Source organism: Hibiscus syriacus, unplaced genomic scaffold (assembly GCF_006381635.1).
Source record: "Hibiscus syriacus cultivar Baekdansim isolate YM2019G1 unplaced genomic scaffold, ASM638163v2 tig00110548_pilon, whole genome shotgun sequence".
NCBI classification, from domain to species: Eukaryota; Viridiplantae; Streptophyta; class Magnoliopsida; order Malvales; family Malvaceae; genus Hibiscus; species Hibiscus syriacus.
In genome coordinates this window covers 3,257,470-3,277,839 of record NW_024062775.1, presented here as the reverse complement: position 1 = coordinate 3,277,839, position 20,370 = coordinate 3,257,470, and the positions used below count along the sequence as shown (strand labels likewise).

The window sequence follows — 20,370 nt, the reverse complement described above, 5'->3', positions numbered from 1 at the left end:
CACCTCATCTTCAAGCATCATCTCATGAGTGAGGAGTGAACCGATAAGTTCTTCAAGAGTTAAGGACGATAGGTCCTTAGACTCGATGATTACCGTCTTCTTTGATTGTCATGATTTTGGGAGGGAGTAGACTAACTTCCTCACAAGCTTTTCATTTGAGATGATCTCTCCATATGATTTGAGACCATTGACAATCGTTGAAAATCTATCCGTCATAGCTTTGATGTCTTCATTTGGTTTTATCCTGAAATTTTCATAGCTATGCGTTAGAATACTAATTTTGATTTCTTTACCTCATCTGTACCTTCATGTGTGACTTGAAGCTTGTCCCATATTTCTTTGGCGGTTGTACACGATGACTTCCGTATTCATCTGGTCCAAGAGCACAAAAAATAATATGGATGGCTTTGGAGTTGAGCTGGAACATTCTTGTCTCTCCTTCACTCCACAACCTTGGATGAGTGAGAGGTTTGATGTATCCTTCTTCTACAGCATTCCATGCTCCCATTTCACTGGCTTGAATGAAGTACATCATTCTATTCTTCCAATAGGCATAGTTAGCTCTATTGAAGAAAGGAGGCTTGTTGACGGGCATCGAATCGAGACCGGAGTCGAAGTTTGAAGCGGAGGCCATTGATGACTTTAATAATCGATATAACTCTTCCCGAATCGACTCAAGAGGCGATTAAACCTTCAAATGAGTTAGGCTATGATACCAATTGTTGAGTTAATCGATCGACGGAATCGGCCAAGAGGGGGGTGAATTGGCAATTAAAAATTTCGTGGAAGCTTTTGCAGAAAAATTGAAAGTAATTACACATCGATTTACAGTTGTTCGACTTTCTCAAACAAAGTCTACGTCCACTACCTTAGCTATCCACACTAAGGATTTTCCAACAAATTCACTAATTTGTTCTTTCTTTTGAGGCCAAAGAGATAACCTTACAAAATCCCTCAAGAGTATACCCCAACTCTTGAGAACACTCTTTTTCCCAAAGAGAAGATTACAAATTTGCAAACTTACAAGAAAACCTCACAAGGTAAGATGTTTGCACAATTCTAGAACAAGAAAAGAACACTCAAAGATAATTACAAATGAGCACAAATGGTGTTCTTGAAAGCAAAATGAATATTGAAAGGAAAATTGGCTTGATTTGCACAAACTTGGTGTTTGATGCTTTCTCTCTTGTTTCTCTATGATTTCTTATTGATCAAGGGCTTCAGAACTTGTTTAAATACACCTTGAATCACTTCTGAACGTTGGGGATAATTAATAAAGATAATATAGCCGTTTTACTGTGAAAACAATTAATAAAACAGCTTGGAGCGTGGGGGGAATCGGTTCCCCCTCATAGGGAATCGATTCCCTAAGTGTAAAATTCAAATATTTCGACCGTTGAACAGGGGGAATCGGTACCCCCTATGGGGGAATCGGTTCCCTCCGAGCATTCTGGAAATCTCGGAGCCAAACCGTTCAGGGGGGAATCGGTACCCCCTTGGGGGGAATCGGTTCCCTCTGAGCAATCTGGAATTTTTGACTTTGAAATGGTTCGAATACTTTGAAAGATTATTTTGAAATTGTTTTAAGATTAAAACTTAATTTTACACTTAAGTAAGGATTAAAAATGATTTTTGAAATATTTTGAGTAATGTTTTGATATTCGAATAATTATATCGAATATACTTAGAAAATCATTTTGGAACATCTTAAAATTCATTTAACTTAATTTGTTATATCGAAATATCAAAAAGTTTTCAACAAGAATGAACCGGAAATGGACGCCATCTTTATCGATTTAACTCTTCCCAAATCTACTCAAGAGGCGGTTAAACCTTCAAATGAATCAAGCTCTAATGCTAATTGTTGAGTTAATCGATTGATGGAATCGGCCAAGAGGAAGGTGAATTGGCAATTAAAATTTTAGTGGAAGCTTTTGCAGAAAATTGAAAGTAATTGCACAGCGATTTAGAGTGGTTCGACTTTCTCAACTAAAGTCTACGTCCACTAGCTTAGCTATCCACACTAAGGATTTTCCAACAAATTCACTAATTTGTTCTTTCTTTTGAGGCCAAAGAGATAACCTTACAACTCCCTCAAGAATATACCTCAATTCTTGAGAACACTCTTTCTCAAAGAGAAGATTACAAATTTGCAAACTTACAAGGAAATCCTCACAAGGTAGATTGTTTGCACAATTCTAGAATAAAGAAAAGAACACTCAAAAATGAATACAATTGAGTACAAGTAGTGTTCTTGAAAGCAAAATGAATATTGAATGAAAAATAGGCTTGAAATGCTCAAACTTGAGGTTTGATGCTTTCTCTTTGATTCTCTCTTAATTCTTGATTCTTGTTGTTTCTTGTTGTTGATCAATGACTTCTAAGCTTGTTTAAATACTCCTTCAATTGATTCTGAACGTTGGGGATGATTAGTGGAGTCAATGGAGCCGTTTAAGTGTGAAATCAATTAATAAAATAGCTTGGAGCGTGGGCGGAATCGGTACCCCTCATGGGGAATTGATTCCCTAAGTGTAAAATTCAAATATTTCGACCGTTGAATAGGGGGAATCGGTACCCCCTTGGGGGAATCAGTTCCCTCTGGACAATCTGGAATTTTTGGCTTTGAAACGGTTCGAAATACTTTGTAAAATTGTTTTGAGATTATTTTAATATTAAAACTTAATTTTACACTTGAGTAAGGATTAAAAATGAAATTTGAAAGATTTAGAGTAATATTTTGATATTCGAATAATTATATCGAATATACTTAGAAAATCTTTTGTAAAATCTTAAAATTCATTTAACTTAATTTGTTATATCGAAATATCAAAATGTTTTCAACACATGGTTTAGTGACTATTTAAAGATCCTACAAAATTAGTCCATTAATTATGAAGCGGTCCTAGAATTTTTTAATGTTTACTTAATAAAGACAATTTAATTAGTTTTATGTTTCGATGTGCTGCATTGATAGTCTGTTACGGTGTACGACGTGCACTATAAACTCATCCATTCAGAAAATATAAAAAAATGTTTACTATTTTCTAATTTATTTCCAGTATTACTTTTTAGTAATTCCTTAGTTTTCTTAGTTCAGTTTAAATGATTGAATTATATAACTAAAAAATTAGTTTGACCTGAACTAACGGATCTAAATGAATTTTACAATCAAAATTCAAACAAATAAACACTTAACTATTCAATTTCACGCAATTCCCACAATATATTAAGAAATATATAAAAATGTATCTAAAGATATTTGTTAAACTTATATTTTGATATAACAAATAAGGACAAAATGTTTTTGGACTAAATTGAATTTACTCAAATGATTTAAAAATAATTCAAAGTCCAAAATAATTTGAAAAATATGTCTTATATGTTTTCTAAACTGTCAAACTTTTAAACATTGTTGTAAAGCTCAAAACTCTTAAATTTGCCAAAAACCATAGTTAGTCTTGAGATCAACATGGCAGTCTCGAGACAGATATTCCAGAAGGCTTTTCTGGTATCGGTACCATGATTGGTATCGATATTGGAAGGTGAGTATCAATACTCCTTCAAACAGTATCGATACCGAGGCCTACACGACTATAATTTTGAATTTTTTCATGTTTGGTCTCGATACCAACTTCTTGGTTTCGATACCAAAGTTGCAAGTGATCATTTAATGCTCAAAATTAAGGGTTCTTACGGCTCCAAAACATACCCAATGGTTAGAAATGGCTACAAACTCATTCCAACATATAAAAAAATTGAGGACAATTGAAGAAGGTTACAACAACTATCCAAGCAATCCATATCAAGAGAAAAACTCTTTCAATCTTGTTTTTCCTTTTCTCTTATACATAGAGTGTTTTTGTGAGCTTAATTTGTAAATACCTACCTTTTGGAGGTTTTCTTGTTTACATTTATTTATTTATTTTGTAAAAGGGGTTTTGGTTCTATCTTAGCTATTGTAAAATATAAAGACTTTGTAAAGGTTACTCTTGAGCCTAGAAAAAGAAAGAACAAATTAGTAAATTTGTTCAAAATCCTTAGTGATGAGATAAAGTAATAGATGTAGACTTAATTGAAAAAGTTGAACCAATATATCATTGAGCCAATTTTCCTATCATTTCTCCTTAATTCCCAAAATTTAAAATGTCAATTCACCCCCTCTTGGCAACAATTTCGGTTGATTTCTTCAAGCCTCAAATCTCAATAATTGGTATAAGAACATGTCACAATCGATGTTTTAACAATATTGTGAAGATCTTAGAAGAGCTCTATCAATTTTTGACTCAACCGAGAATATGGTTTTTCCTCCGGCACTTACTACATCGAAGATTCTCAACTGATCAACAATCCACCCTATTTCAATAGAGAAAATTATGCATATTGGAATAATAGAATGATGCTCTTCGTTCAAGCCACCGATCTAGATGTTTAAAACTCTATCTTAATAGGTCACTAAACTCCAACCAATAAGATGAAAAATTGGAGTGAAGAAGAAAAGAAGAAGTTCCAACAAAATGCTAAGGCAATCCACATCATATTCTGTGCATTAGGCCTATATGAATATGTAATAGTCTCATTTTGTTCTAATGCCAAAGAAATTTGGGACAATCTCCAAGTCACTCATGAAGAAATCGATGATGTGAGGGAAACTAAAATCGGTCTTCTCAATCAAAGCTATGAAAATTTCAAGCTGAAACCGGGTGAAGACGTCAAAACTTTGATGAATAGATTTTTTTGTGATTGTCAATGGTCTCATGGGATATGGTCATCCCTAACGATAAGCTTGTTAGGAAGATGATATATTTTCTTCCAAAGTCTTGGCAATCGAAGAAGATGACGATCATCGAAGTGAAGAACTTAAAGTCTCTCTCACTTGATGAACTTATTGGCTCCCTTCTTACTCATGAAATGATGAAAAAAGAGGAAGAACAAGAAGAAGATAAGAAAGAGAAAAATAAAGAAAAAGGTGTGGCCTTGAAATCCTCTACCCAAAATGAAAACATCTTAAGTGAAGAAGAGTATAAAGAAGAAAAGATGGTCAAGCTCTTCAAAAGATTCTCCAAATTCATGTATTCCAAAGGAAAAGAAGTGAAGCATGAATCGAGTAAAAGGAAGTGTCACCTGGTGTGCTTTGAGTGTCAAAGAACGAGACATGCCAAATATGAATGTCTCGTCCTAAAGAATAAGGGATCAAGCAAAAAGAAGGCATTTGTGGCGACTTGGAGTGATGAAGAAGACTCCAATGATGAAGATAAAGTTGTCAACCTATGTCTCATGGCCATCGAAGAAGATTTAAGGGTAACTTTTAACTCGTGTGATTTAAATTTTTATTCTTTTAAAGAGTTACAAGAAGCCTACGATGAATTGTATTTGGAATTTGAGATAATGAATTCCAAATATAAGAAATTAATTTTAAAATTTAAAATGATTTTCTTTTGAAAGCAAAATTAGATTTTGAAAAACAAAATGAAATTTTGAAAAATGATTTTGAAGTTTCAAAACTCAAAATCAATGATTTAGAAAAATAAAATCTTGATTCAAAAGTAAAGTTTGAATGTTTAACAAAAGAAAAAAAGAAATAATTTCTCAAAACAATTCATCATGTTTAAAAATGGCAAAATGCTCACATTGTCATTTTCATGGTCACATGGAACATACTTGTCCTTTAAAACTTAAAACATTTTAAAATTAGACAAGTATGAGTTCTTAAGGGAGCAAGGGACATTAGCGCTAACAATCAAGGGTCCAGAGCAACTTGGATACCAAAATCTAAATGAATGTCTCTTGTAGATGTGTGGGAGCAATGGTGACACAAGTGAAGAAATTAAAATGCTCTAGGCACACAAAATGAGGAATGGGTAACCTCTAAGCTTAATGTTTTTTTAATATATTGGTTGCATATTTTGTTTTATGCATGCATGAGTTTTGAACATAAATGATTATATGTTGTTTTTTTATCTCATGTATGTTAAAATGTATTGTGGTGAACATTTTAATGTTTTAATGATTTTTCATAAAAAAAATTTGTTCATCATAATGATTTTTTGTCAAATATGAATTTAATGTTTTTTATAAACTTTTATTTTTGATCTCAAATTTAAATGTTTATGCAAGTTTTATTGTAAATGACGTCTCTCTAAAAATTGATATCAATATTTTCAAATACATAACAATTTTGGATAGTTTTATGTATATGAACTTTAACGTCTAATATTAATATTGTATAAAGTAATATAGACTTAGATTTATTGAATTTCATGTGTTACTAACATGTTTGCTCATCTTTGTTGAAATTTAATAGTTTTTTTAAGTGTCAAGCTTTCAAAGTCAATTTTTAATACATTTGTCGAGGGGGAGCTTTTAATTTTACAAATGATTTTTATGTAAAAATTTCTACTTACTCTCCATTGTCATTTTGTACCTTAAAGTTTGATTTATTTTTTATATAAAAAAGGAGAGAATAATTTGTTTGAAAATTTCAATTTCAATAATGAAATAGGGAGAGCTTAAATATGTTCCATATTAATTCTCATATTCAACCCTTGTTTTAATAAGTGGGAGCTTTTGCCAAAAACTACTTTTTCAAAGGTTTTGTTATATCAAGAAAGGGAATATTGTTAAACCTATATTTTGATATAACAAATAAGGGAAAAATGTTTTTGTACTAAATTAAATTTGCTCAAATGGTTCAAAAATAATTCAAAAACCAAATTAATTTGAAAATATGTCCTAGATATTTTCTAAACTTTGTCAAACTTTTAAACATTGTTCTAAATCTCAAAACTCTTGAAATTTGCCAAAAACCCTAGCTAGTCTCGAGACCAACATGGCAGTCTCGAGATTGATATTCCAGAAGGTTTTTTTTTGGTATCAATGTCACAGTGTTGGTATCGATACTAGAAGGTGAGTATTGATACTCCTTCAAACAGTATCGATACCGAGGCTTCAACGACTACAAATTTGATGTTTTTCATGCTCAGACTTGATACCAACTTTGCAGTATCAATACCAAAGTTGCAGGTGACCATTTAATACTCAAAATTAAGGGTTTTAATGGCTCCAAAACATTCCCAACGGTTATAAATGACTACAAACTCATTCCAACATATAAAAACAAGTTGACGACACTCGAAGAAGGTTACAACACCTATCCAAGCAATCCATATCAATAGAAAAGCCCTTTCAATCTTATTTTTCCTTTTCTCTTGTATATAGAGTGTTTTTGTGAGCTTAATTTGTAAACATCTACCTTTTGGATGTTTTCTTGTTTATATTTCTTTATCTTTTTGTGAAAGGAGTTTTAGTTCTATCTTAGCCTAGAAAAAGAAAGAACAAATTGGTGAATTTGTTTGAAATCCTTAGTAATGAGCTAAGCTAGTAGATGTAGACTTCATTGAGGAAATTGAACCACTATAAATCATTGCGCCAATTTTCCTATCTTTTCTCCTTAATTCCCAAAAATTAAAAAAAAGATCAATTCACCCCACTTGGCAACAATTTAAGTTGATTTCTTTGAGCCTCAAATCCCATCAATATTGAAAATAAAAACAAAGGTAAATGGCATATGCACTTTGGATTATCAATATGAACCAAACCTTCCGGGGCTACTCCATATTCCGCAAACAAATATAGATAGTTTTCTTAATTGAGAGGTGGCATCAAACCAATGATTAAAATATGAAAAGTTTTATAATGTAGAGGTTTTCATATATTTTTTGAAATAAGTAGTTAGATGTTGGATGGTATAGAGTTAAGCAATGAAACTCAATAGTATTCAAGAACGAACATCGTCACCAGCCGATGAAATTCAAAGAATCTTAGTAAACTAAGTTTGATTTTGAATAAAAGATATGGCTTTTACCAATGAGAGAGGGTTAAAGTTTCTGCTCTGTGCAAGAATTAACTTAACGACTTCTGCACAATTCGATAGCACTTTGGGCCATTTATAATCGTGGGTCCATGCTAGTTGAAGACAATCGTAGAGGCTCCACAATTCGACTTGAAAAAGCATGACAATATCGAAAGCTTTCTGAAATCTAATGATCCAACCATCATCGCTAGTGTGAAACATTCCTTCAACATAGTCGAAACCAGTGATAGATGACACCAAGACATCTGCGTTCAATCGAATCCAGTTTCACAGAGGTGGAGTCCACACAAAGAACTCCAGTTGGTGTTGATGAGGAGCGTGAACCTTAGAGGGGAGGCTTGCGAAGTGGAGGGGTCAGAAAGAGATAAGACAGACGATGTCAGATATAGGTGAGCAAGATTCGGTGAAGACGAATTTATTGTGTCGCTTCCAAATCTATCACCATAAAGAGAAAAATAGGAGATTATAAAGTATATTATCGTGTGTGGCATCATATATATTACATAAATTATCATCAAGCCATTTGTCAACGGAGCAACCAAAGAAATCATCAGCGTGATCAGGGGGAATAAGAGTTAACCAGATGCCTCGGGTCACATAATAGTTACAGAGGACGTGTAGTGTCGTCTGGCGGTCGTGCCCATAAATTGGATCCAACACAGAGCCACGTCAAATGCATTTCTCGTTAGTTATCAAACAATTTCGGAGAACAAGCCAAATAAATTATTTTATTCTTTGCTGAATTGAGAGAGTTCAAAGATAATATGAGCATCCGAAAGTTTAAATAAAATTTAGAATTTAAATTATGAATAAGAAATTAAAATAAAAATCACTTTACTCTCTCTGTATATATAATATTAATTAATCAATCAATCAATCAAATATACAAAATAAACACATTTAACAAGTTGAAATGATATAATCTTTTCGAAAACAAAACAATAGATATTGTTTTCTTTTTAATAAAAAGAAAAAACATTTGTCTGATTCTGTGATGTAATCAACTCTCGGCGAATCCAAGGTATCCTCCACCCCTGCCCCTGCCAATTGGTACATTCTAACGCCTCTTTGAGCACTCCAAGTGCCGCCTGCTGCAATCACAGCTATATGTCTGTCTAGCGCCGGAAAGGGCCTCATTGCTTGGAATTCCTTTCGTTCTTCTTCTTTCTATGTGAACTCTAGATGCTGTGGATAAGTATGAGGAGAAAAGTAGATGGATGACGCCATCTGCATGTTTCTTCATTTTATTATTGTAATTTGGATGACGCGCTGCTACTGGAATGTGGGGGACACGATGCAATGACCATGGATGAACATTCGTCTTTGAGGGGATAAACGGATGGCATTGAAAGGTACAGTGCTTACGGTCTACCCTTTTAGTGGTTCTGCCCAAGCATTTTGGCTGTCTTTTTCTTTTCCCAAATGAAAAGGGCCACATACACTCATCGCCACGTATTTGAAGTCAAACTGCACAGTTATAATATTCATTTGCTGGGGTAGGATGCCATTTTCTTCTTTCATTTTACAGGTACAAAATATTATCAAATACTAGAATATTTAAATTAAATAATTTTTAAACATAACTTATAAATTTATAATTATTGTAATAGTAGAGTTCAAACTATAAATTTGAAGAGTTCATTTACAATTTTATTTTTAAATTAACTTTTGATTTCATTAAGTAAAATTTTAATTTATTGTTCATTTAATCTTAAGAGATATAATCTCCGGACTATATATTCTCCGGTTATAGATGCTGATTTACCTTCAATTCATAATCTTTTGTCATTGGTTTAAAATATTAATCAACTTTCACAGCAGTAACTGTGATATTTAGAAATATTTAATTTAAACCATAATGTAGGGAAATTTTGCAGTACATTCAGATTTATTCGGGTTGTGCATTCAGCACGAAACACAAAGAAAAGAAGAAAAACATTACAAAGTCTAAACAAAAATAGAGACGATCTTATGAATCACCGATCAACTCTCATTTTCTCTCCCGTTTAACAGCTTTTACACTGTAAATAAAAGAAGAAAAGAAAGAGGAGAGAAATCCAGTGACGGTTGTTTACCAAAAAAAAAACTCGCCGGAAAATTTCACTCTCCCCAGACTACAAAAAACATTATCTAAATCTCTCGAAGAAGATGTGGAGGGACAGGTGAATATTACAACAAGACAAGATCGTTTCAATGTAATTAGATTCACTGAGAAAAGAAAACTTTTGTTTTCTTTTTCATTTCCTCTTCAGACAAACAAGTTCAATAATTTTTTATCTGCTTCTTCTGTTTGATCTGCAAACCCACTTTGAAAACACGTCGTCGTGTCAGATTCCTCCGAGTTCAACGACGGTGTGCCGGGTCGTTTTTTATCCGAGAGCCGGTTTCCCTGGAGCTTGAAGTCAGACAAAGATCTAGATCGGAAGGTTGAAATTTACTGATTTCTTCCACTCTTATACGCTTGGGTGAAGCCTTAGATCTCGAACAGGAAAACCGACAGTTTGAGTTAAGATTCGTTGCCGTTTCTTGCAACTTCGACATGTACGTAATCGTAGCTTCCGATGTTTTATCGGATCGTGGTGTGGAAGCCATAAGTTCAGGCATCGCCCTTAGAGTTCCTCCTCGTAAGACGGTTTCAACCGCAGATTGGCAAACATGCCAGTTATCCGTCCATAAAAGCCCAACGGCTCCGTTCACAGGATTCACCGTTCTCCCACAAGCTTCGAACAACAGTGACTGGAATAAAGCTGATATATATATATATATAAAAGAAACCGATGAGAATTCGAAATCAAATGAAAACCCAGAAACAAAATATTAAGAAACGAGATTACCAGGACGTTGAGATTCATGAACGGCGGAGATAAAGGACATGAGGCCGGCACGGCCAAAGAACTTGGCGACGAAGACGGTGGCATGGCCTTGCGCTTCGGGGGTGTCGATCCATTGCAGACATGGACGTAAAATACATGACTCGCTGCATCCTTTTCGTAAGACTCGGCAACCGTTGCAACTCATGGCTCAACAACAGAACAACAGCTAACCCTTAGCATAAAGGTGAAGCACAATATTTTGAAGCTGACTGGCTGACCGATTCCTTGCAAGAAACAGGTGAGAACGTAAAATGGGGAAATGGAACCGGCAAAGGTAAGGGAAGAAGAAGGAAGGGAAATTTTGGAGGGTTTTAAAGGGACCAAAAGGGGTTGAAATCAAACTCAAGGGTTAGGGGGTTGGGTTACTTTGCCAGTGGGTGTTTTCTGACTATATTTCATATTAATATTTTTTTAATGTCTAATCTTATTTTTTAAGAACCGATTTTATTTATTATTAATTACATTAAAACTAAGTATTGTTATTATTATTTGAATTTGAATTTGAATTTGAATAAATAAATTATTTTTATAATATTTAATTTTAAAAAATAAAGCAGATAACAAATTATACTCAAGTAAATTTATAAATATTAATAATATAAGAAAATAAATTTATAAATATCTGAGTGCGTTTACAGGGAAATGCGGTGAAGTGTTTGTTGGGATTGGGAAATAGAAATGGCGTTGATGACTGACCAAGGTTAAATTCCAAAGTCTTAGGCGAGAGCGGCTCCTTGTTTCCGCGGATGGTCGTCGCACCACCATTGTATTTCTCTCCTTATCTTTTTTCTATTTAAATAAAAGGATTTTGATATTAATTATTATTACGTCAATATAAATAAATATTTATTCAATAATATACATTTTAAGAAAAAAATACTTTTTAATAATGTCTTACAGTTTATTGTGACGCCATAGATGAGATATAATTTGTCAATTTAATTATATTATTTGAGCGAATATTGATTATTGACTGTCCTTCATTTCATTTATTTGTCTATTTTCGTTCTTATTAGGACTACTTTTTACTAATAGAAGTATTGAAATAAAGTAGTATAGCATCAAGGGTGTTTTAAAATAATGAAAGTGGTTTGATTTTTTAATGGTGGTGATGGATGGATGGATGGATGGTATGGCATGGCATGCACATGTATTAAAAATATTCTTGGAGTGGATGGGAGGTTTTATATCGTAAAGCTAGTGGGGAGGGATATAGTATTTTTTTTTAGAACCTAATATTGAGGGGTTTGAGTGAGATTAAGAAACACAACCATTACTTGAAATATAGTTAAAAATGTTTATTTCTCGAATAAAACTAACGGATTAGTTGAGAAAATTATAATATATCACATTCGTGAAACAGAAGTAGGTTTCAGTCTTTTATCTGCTTATATTAAATATTATATAATATTAATTTTATTTAAAATTTGAACCGAGCTAGAACCTCACAAGTTCCAATTTTGGTTATAAAAATTATAATTAGATGTGACCTGTCAAGTGATATTTTAATATGCTCATATAATACATTTACTGGCCTTTAATAATTTAATTAAATTATCCTTAAGATAAATATATTAATCCTATCTGACATCGTTCAATTTTCCAAAGCTTTTAATATGAAAAAAAAGAGAAAATCGTCTTAGTGACCAAAAATACCTTATAATATACGATTTTAATCAACTTTTTCCGGATTTACCAAAATGACCAACAAAATCGTAATGCGATCGCTAATTCGCAACGCGATCTCCATTATCGCAAATTCGCGTTGCATTTCGCGTTGCGATAGTTGGAAATCGCATTGCGATGGTCTACAGTGTCGTTCGCAACGCGATTCTGACTTTCGCAACGAGATAATACAATCACAATGCGATTTTCAAAGTTCGCAACAGATTTTAGTTTTCGCAACACAAATTTTTTGGGTATATCTACGCAGCAGCAACAACTCATAACCTAAATCTCTAAATCGCACTCATTCCATCTCATCTTTCACTCTCTCTGGCGACATCCGTTCCTACATCCTTCCCCATCCGGCACAGGTCTTAGTTTCGCAGCTCGTTTGTTTAGTAAATTAATTTACAACCATGAAATCATCTAATGTTGATCAGTTGGATAGATTTGTGTTTTGGATGGTCATGGGAGAATGTTCATGGTGTTAGACATTCATTTGACTATCGCAACGCGAAAATGGCTATCGCAACGCGAAAATGGCTATCGCAACGCGAAAATGGCTATCGCAACGAGAAAATCGCAATGCGAAATGAAAATCGCATTGCGATTTTCATTTCGCATTGCGATTCTCTCGTTGCGATAATCAGTTTTGTGTTGCGATAGTCTGTTTTGCCTTTAACATAATGCAGATTGAAAATCAACAAATCACCTATTACATTTTAATCAATTAAACAAACACAAATAAGAATTATGTACACATCAATTAAACAAATCAACATTTACAAATCATTTACAAATCAATTAAACAATCAAAAAATAATAATAATTCTTATTTCTTCATAAATAATTGAATCAAGATCAACAACTTTGTGACCCCGTACATCCATTTCACGCAGCTCACTTAAGGATTAACCTGCAGAAACCAAACATTTGCTCAAACAAGACTTCCTACACATCTAAAACCTACAAACAGCAAATATTGAATTCTAGGTACTTAACCAAACATTTTCAAACCAAAAGGAGTATTATGTTAAAAACTTGCATTTGACTTACCAATTAACAATGACACTTTCATAAGGCGGATGCAGGTAGGCAGCGTCTCGAATATATTGCTCTAGCCATATAATGCCGAAACCACAAGCCTACACAGCTCTATCTCTATCGATGGGAGGTAGAAACTCTGTGTTTCCCGTTGTCAAACGCGCCAAGCACAAGCATACGAGAGGACCACAATCCCCTTTGGCTCCCGGCGATTGTTGTGGCGCGATCTCGTCTCTGACAACTGTGACATTGAACTTCTTTGGCTTCTTGTGTCCAGAATGAGTCCAATAATTAATCCCATCCAAGAATTTAGCCAAATGAGAGCTCCATCCCTTGATCATCTCTCAAATCAGACAGTGATATATAATTTATCATGCTGTCATACACTATTATCTTCAGGGATGGGAGCTGAAGTTGGACGAGAAGCCAATGACGACGTTCCAAAAGGGATAAACACCTGCAATCATAAGTAATAATTCATTTTTTGCGCACTATTTATGAACACCTTTAAAAATTTAAAAAAAACACTAACCTTATCGACCTCCCACCATGCAGAATAAAGTTTAGCTTGTCCATTGCCCAACGAAAATGATTCATCTCGTTGATTCTTCAAGTGAACTGCGTGAAAAGCCGCCGGCATTATGTATATCGCGAATTTTTTTATTTTCCTAAGCTTCCTTATTATAGTAGACGTGACACCCACGCATCGATATGCTGTTTACAAAAAATACATATATTAGTGAATTACATTAATTTTAAAAAATTAATCAAAATCATATATAGATAAATATAAGACTTACCTCCCCATCGAAATAGCCACTGTCTTCAACCCCTAATAGCACACCCACCAAGACCGATCAAGCAACAAAAATATTTCATCGTTGAGTTTGCTTATGTCAGTGTAACACCCTTGGCTCCGCTCATGTAGATAAAAATCAACTGCGGTCTTAGCCCAAAGGGTATTATCCACAATTGTTTCCGGTAGTTGTCTCCTCTCCACTTCAGATACCGGAAGGGTACTAGCCGGTAACTCATACGAGAGCCAACTCTCATCCATCATGTCCGGAACCGGTAGGGGTTTCTCAATACTTCGATATATTACCCCATGTGAATCGGACTCTGGAATGGTGGGAGGGACCTCTTCAACGATGACAGTGGCCTATTGAACGGTGGGGGGACTCTTGAGGGAGGATAGGGGCCTCTTGAACGATTGGAGGGGACTCTTGAGGGATGACAGGTGAGTCGGGCTTCTTCTTGCGGAGTCTTTGCACCATTGGGGTGAACGGAGACGTAATAGCACGTCCACGCCGTCTGATGCGTGAACTCCATCGTGCAAGGAAAACCCGACGTAAAGCATCCACCTTATCGGGCCGCTAAAAAAAAATTAATACATAAATCAGTAAATAAACAGACATGATATTAAACAAAGACAAATATGTTTCAAACTAGCATTGTATTCACCCAACTCATTATTCTATCATAGTTCACAAAATGCTTAGATAACATTCCAGAAGTAAGCACTTATATAAACATTTAAAAGGACAACATATATAACATTCCAGAAGAGAATAGTTTACTTTCGCAACACAAACTTAAAATCGCAACGCGAAAATGACTATCGCAATGCGGAAATGGCTATCGCAATGCGAAATGAAAATCGCAACGACAAAATCGCAATGCGAAATGAAATCGCAATGACAAAATCGCAACGCGAAACACAAATCGCATTGCGATTTTCATTTCGCGTTGCGATTTTGTCGTTGCGATTTTCATTTCGCATTGCGATAGCCATTTCCGCGTTGCGATAGTCATTTTCGTGTTGCGAAAGTAAACTATTCTTCTTCTGCAAATTGAAACTTGAATGGATTGCATTACTTCAACCAAAAGACAAAACAAAACCAAAAACAAATACTACAAAAACATTTTAGCAGTATTGGTAGCAACCGAATGAATTACGAGTATGAAAAATCTTAAACTTATCTCGTTGCGTAGAGTATGAACCTCATTCTGCACGATGCTACCATCACGTAGAGCGGCTACCTCACCGCGTAATGTAGACACCTCAACACGCTATGCACCATCGTCTTTGCGTAAAGTATCGACCTCCTCACGCAAGGCATTGTCCTCATCACGTAACTCCCCTAACTCATCCCGTTGAGGTGGAGGTGGAGAACATGGAGATAAACGTCGTGGCATCTTTGCCGGTCACCTATCTTACGGTGATGGTGGAGAAGAGGCTCGATGATGTGACATAATAGGTGATGGCTGTCGTTGTGGAGGTGTATAGTCGGTCGATCAGATGATGGCTCTGGGTAAGGTGATAGCTCTGGGGCGAGGTGAGGCTCCCGAAGTGGAGGCTGCTCATCAACCGTTCCATCAAAAAAACGCTTACTAGCTTGCCACCAATCAGTGACAAGCTCAGCTTTCATGGGTGTCAGCCTCTGTAGAGGAGTGTTGGCCTCCTAACAATATAAAAGCTCAAACAAAGTTAAATGTGTACTAGTAATAACTTATTTATAAACATATGGTAGTATTTATGTTAACTTACATTATTATTGTCGTATACCTAGTAAATCTTCCCATTGCAAGGTCCGTTTCCTCTTCCAGGAAATAGCCCTGGGAATCATTTGAAGTTTTTATTGCATATGTCTTCATGGCGGGAAATGCCTCAATATCCAAATCTACAAACAATATAATAACAAACATTAGTAATTGTTAAATAATTACTTATAATTTTGGAAACATTATATAAAAATTCTTACCTTAAAGGCCCAAATAAAGCCTGTCAAAGTGTATTTGGAACCATCGCCATGCAAACTTTTTCGATCATCCAAGGCAGACGATAACTTATTCCATGTAGCTTTCCATAAATATGAGCCCCACGGAAACAGGTTCCACGCATTTAGGTCTTCTACCAATTTGATTAGATCATTTGGAATAGGTTGTCTGGCCTCTCTGCCTAAAATGCCGGTATGCAAAAGAATTAGAAGGCATACTCTGACAACATCGACGTCATCCATCCGAGTAAAACCATCTTTCTTATTCAACAATCTTGTCAGGTCTTCTACGTGTAGATTCGACCTCTCCAGCTCAGGAAAAACTCGGGATAGCCATGATGGGCGGGTAATGTGTCTAGTGTACCGACCTACATCATCGTGTCCGAAGCGTAGACCGGTGATTAAGCAAACTCCTCCCGCCCAAAACACGTATACGCCGGTGGAAAATCAAACCATATCTCTTCATCACGACGTTGTATAGTCTCTGGTAGATCGCTAGTCATGGTTTGAAGAAACAGGTGTGTCAACATCGCATCTCCACCGGGATGTTGTACTTTCAGCCATGGCCCGAAGCATGTATCCTCAAACATTTTTCTTTGTGCAGGTGAAAGTTCGACGCAATTGTTTTGGCCAGAATGACTTTATTTCTTAAGGTCAATTGAGCCGAATAAAAGTTCTACAAAAACAATAAACATACTAAGTTAGATATACCAAAAACTACACTGTGAAGATATACCAAAAACATAATAAACATAAAGAGTAGTAGTTTTATTCTTCAAACTTAAATTTGCAACACTGTGAATTTCGATTTGTCTTTGTTTTTTGGTTGAAGTAATGCAATTCATTCAAGTTTTCAATTTGCAGAAGAAGAATAGTTTCTGAAAATGAAAATCGCAACACGAAAATGACTATCGCAACGCGAATTTGACTATCGCAACGAGAGAATCGCAACGTGAAACTAAAATCGCGTTGCGATTTTCATTTCGCGTTGCAATTCTCGGTTGATTTAATAAGCAATCTAAGTGAAATGGTTAATCTATTATTGAAATTACCAGTAAACTTATCATCAATTTCAATATGAAAAACCTAATAATAATGCAAAAATTTCAAAAAGAAAATAATTAAAAAAACTAACCCTCGTTGGTTGATTTTCCATTTCTGATTGTGAGGGTGGCTCTGAGAGATGGAGATAGACGGATTTCGCCGGAGATGGGGACGGATTTCGTCGGAGATGGGTGAGAGAGTGAGAGATGGAGATGGGACTGTTGTGATTTTAGGTTTTAGGTTATGAGTTGCGATTACGGGATATACTGTGGACGGTTCAGCGTTCCAATATATTAATATTCGTGTTTGGAATTTAAAAATAAAATACTTGGCCAGGATACTAATGGCGCTTAGAAAATCGCATTGCGATTATGTATTATCGCGTTGCGAAAGTCAGTATCGCGTTGCGAAAGTCAATATCTCGTTGCGATTTTGTATTATCGCATTGCGATAGTCAGTATCGCATTGCGATTTTCCCAATTCGCGTTGCGATTTTCTTATTCGCATTGCGAATTGGGAAAATCGCAACGACACTGTAGACAATCGCAACGCAATTTTCAACTATCGCAACGCGAAATGCAACGCGAATTTGCGATAATGGAGATCGCGTTGCGAATTAGCGATCACATTGCGATTTTGTTGGTCATTTTGGCAAATCCGGAAAAAGTTGGTTAAAATCGTATATTATATGGGATTTTTGGTCACTGAGGTTATTTTCTCAAAAAAAATATTAGTATAATTGATAACCAGCTAATAATGCTGTTGTTTTGCATTAGTATTAATAGAATATCTTAGGTACGACAACTTTAATATACGGTTAAGGAAATATCTTACCGGAAATATTAATATTTTTAACAGTTTTAGTAAAACGCTACTTAAAACATTATTTTTTTTACCGAAAATATTAATATTGGACGCTACCTAAAATATTTAACATTTTCGGTAAGGCGTTACTTAAAACCATTATTTTTTTCTATCCTAAATGTTAATATTGGGGTAAAATGTTATTTTTTATATTAGAAATTAGGTAGTAAAATTAATATTTACGATAAAAAATAATATTTTAGATAACACTTTATCAAAAATATTAAAAAATATTAATATTTTCTGTAATAAATTTTCTTAACCGTATATTAGGGTTGTCTAAAGATGATGTTAGAATCTCGAGATTGATTAGAAATTTGATTCGAGGTTGATAGGTTTCCTTCGGAAAAAAATAAATTGAGTTTATTTTAGACTTATTATTTTTATAAATTTTCATTTGATTCTTCAACTTAACTATTTGTGTTGCTTTTTTAGTTTGAATTAAATTTTTTAAAAATTATTTTAAAAACTGTTATATTTTTCATTGGCTACTCAAGTTAAGAACATCAATCAACACACAATGCTTTTTTTTTTTTGATGAATTTAATCACTTTTGAAGTTGAGGTATATTCTTATCTTTGTTTTCCAGCAAATTTGTGAAAGAAGTCAAATTTGATTCTTCAACTAACTATTGTGTTGCTTTTTAGTTTGAATTAAATTTTTTAAATTTTAAAAACTGTTATATTTTTCATTGGCTACTCAGTTAAACATCAATCAACACACAATGCTTTTTTTTTTTTGATGAATTTAATCACTTTTGAAGTTGAGGTATATTCTTATCTCTTTGTTTTCCAGCAAATTTGTGAAAGAAGTCAATTCAATGTTTGAAACTAAAGTTATATTCGTTTTAATGAATATTAAAAGATTAAATTTTTTTTATATGAATTTAATATGAGAATAGTTATTTATTATGACTTTTTAATTTATAATCAAATTCAATATCTTTTATTAAGATACTTAGATAAATTAATATTATTTTTCATTTGTTTTCTAGTTTCTCAGTCTAGATTAAATTTATTATATATACATTTTTACTATTCTAATCAAGATTAAAGTTTTCTAGCCTATACAATGCATTTTTTTTTTGCATTAATAAACAACAATAAGATTTGAGTCTTTCGAATTTTCTTGTTGATTTATTAAACCTAAAATTTCAAATTTCTTAATTCTGAGTTTCGAAATAGTTAACTTGTTTTAGCTAATTAAATTTTAACTAAAATGATGGAATCAAAATTTATATTTTACTCAATTAAACTCAAATATTTTTTTAACAATCACCATTGTATTTCATTAATAAAAACAATGAAAGAACAATGTACAAATATAAAGAGAAAATTAGAGACAATCGTCACAATAACTCGTTCAAAAATAAAAGTAGTAAACCCAAATGTACAAAGAAAAATGGAACATTTCATTGAGAATGACGACAAATATCAAAAGAACTAAACTTTCATAAAATCTCATGTGTCTCTGTCGAACTAGACGCTTGTAAGTGATAAAGGAGTGTGAGCAATCCAAATTATCTGGCAGGCTGGTCCGCTACACAATTATGATTATATTAACAAACAACATTTTACTAATGAGAAAATAAATGTCGTGATGATTTATGTAACATCAAAGAGATCGCAAAGGTATATAGAAAACTATCAAAAAACATAATGTTCATGCCACAAGAACAAAGAATTCATGTGTCACAAGAACAAAAAAAGCGTTTAATCTCATTCAAAATAAAAATAAAAACTCAGAAAAAAAAGATAATATAAAAAATGAGAAATTAATAACCACCAACTATAGACAACCAATTTTAAAATTGATGCTTCTGTTTACTTAAAAAAATAAAGAGTGAAAAGGCAGGCAACACAAAAACTTTTAGAGAAAAATAGGTTAAAGAATTGATTAAAGAAAGGGTTAACAAAAATCCAATATTAAACTCAAATAATTATTACACAAAAATCTAATATTAAACTCAAATAATTTATATACACAAAAATCTTGACAACAATTTTAGTATAAGCTCCTCTCAACAAGAGATGCATGTAACGTAATTAACTTGGATTTTCTTTTATTATTAATTATAAAACCCATGACTTTTGGATTTGCTTTAATCTCTCTTCATGCTTTTAGCGAGTCATGATCACAGGAAATTCTTACATCCAATTACAGTTTAATTTTCTCGATTAGTATTTAGTGAAAAATACCGATAATAAAAAAAATAATGCCCATAAATTAACTT

At 33.7% G+C, this 20,370-nt stretch overlaps 1 pseudogene; it reads right to left on the bottom strand.

Moving 5' to 3' along the window:
• Positions 1–9,985: 9,985 nt before the first annotated feature.
• On the bottom strand, positions 9,986–11,038 carry LOC120130561 (annotated as a pseudogene).
• Positions 11,039–20,370: the final 9,332 nt, after the last annotated feature.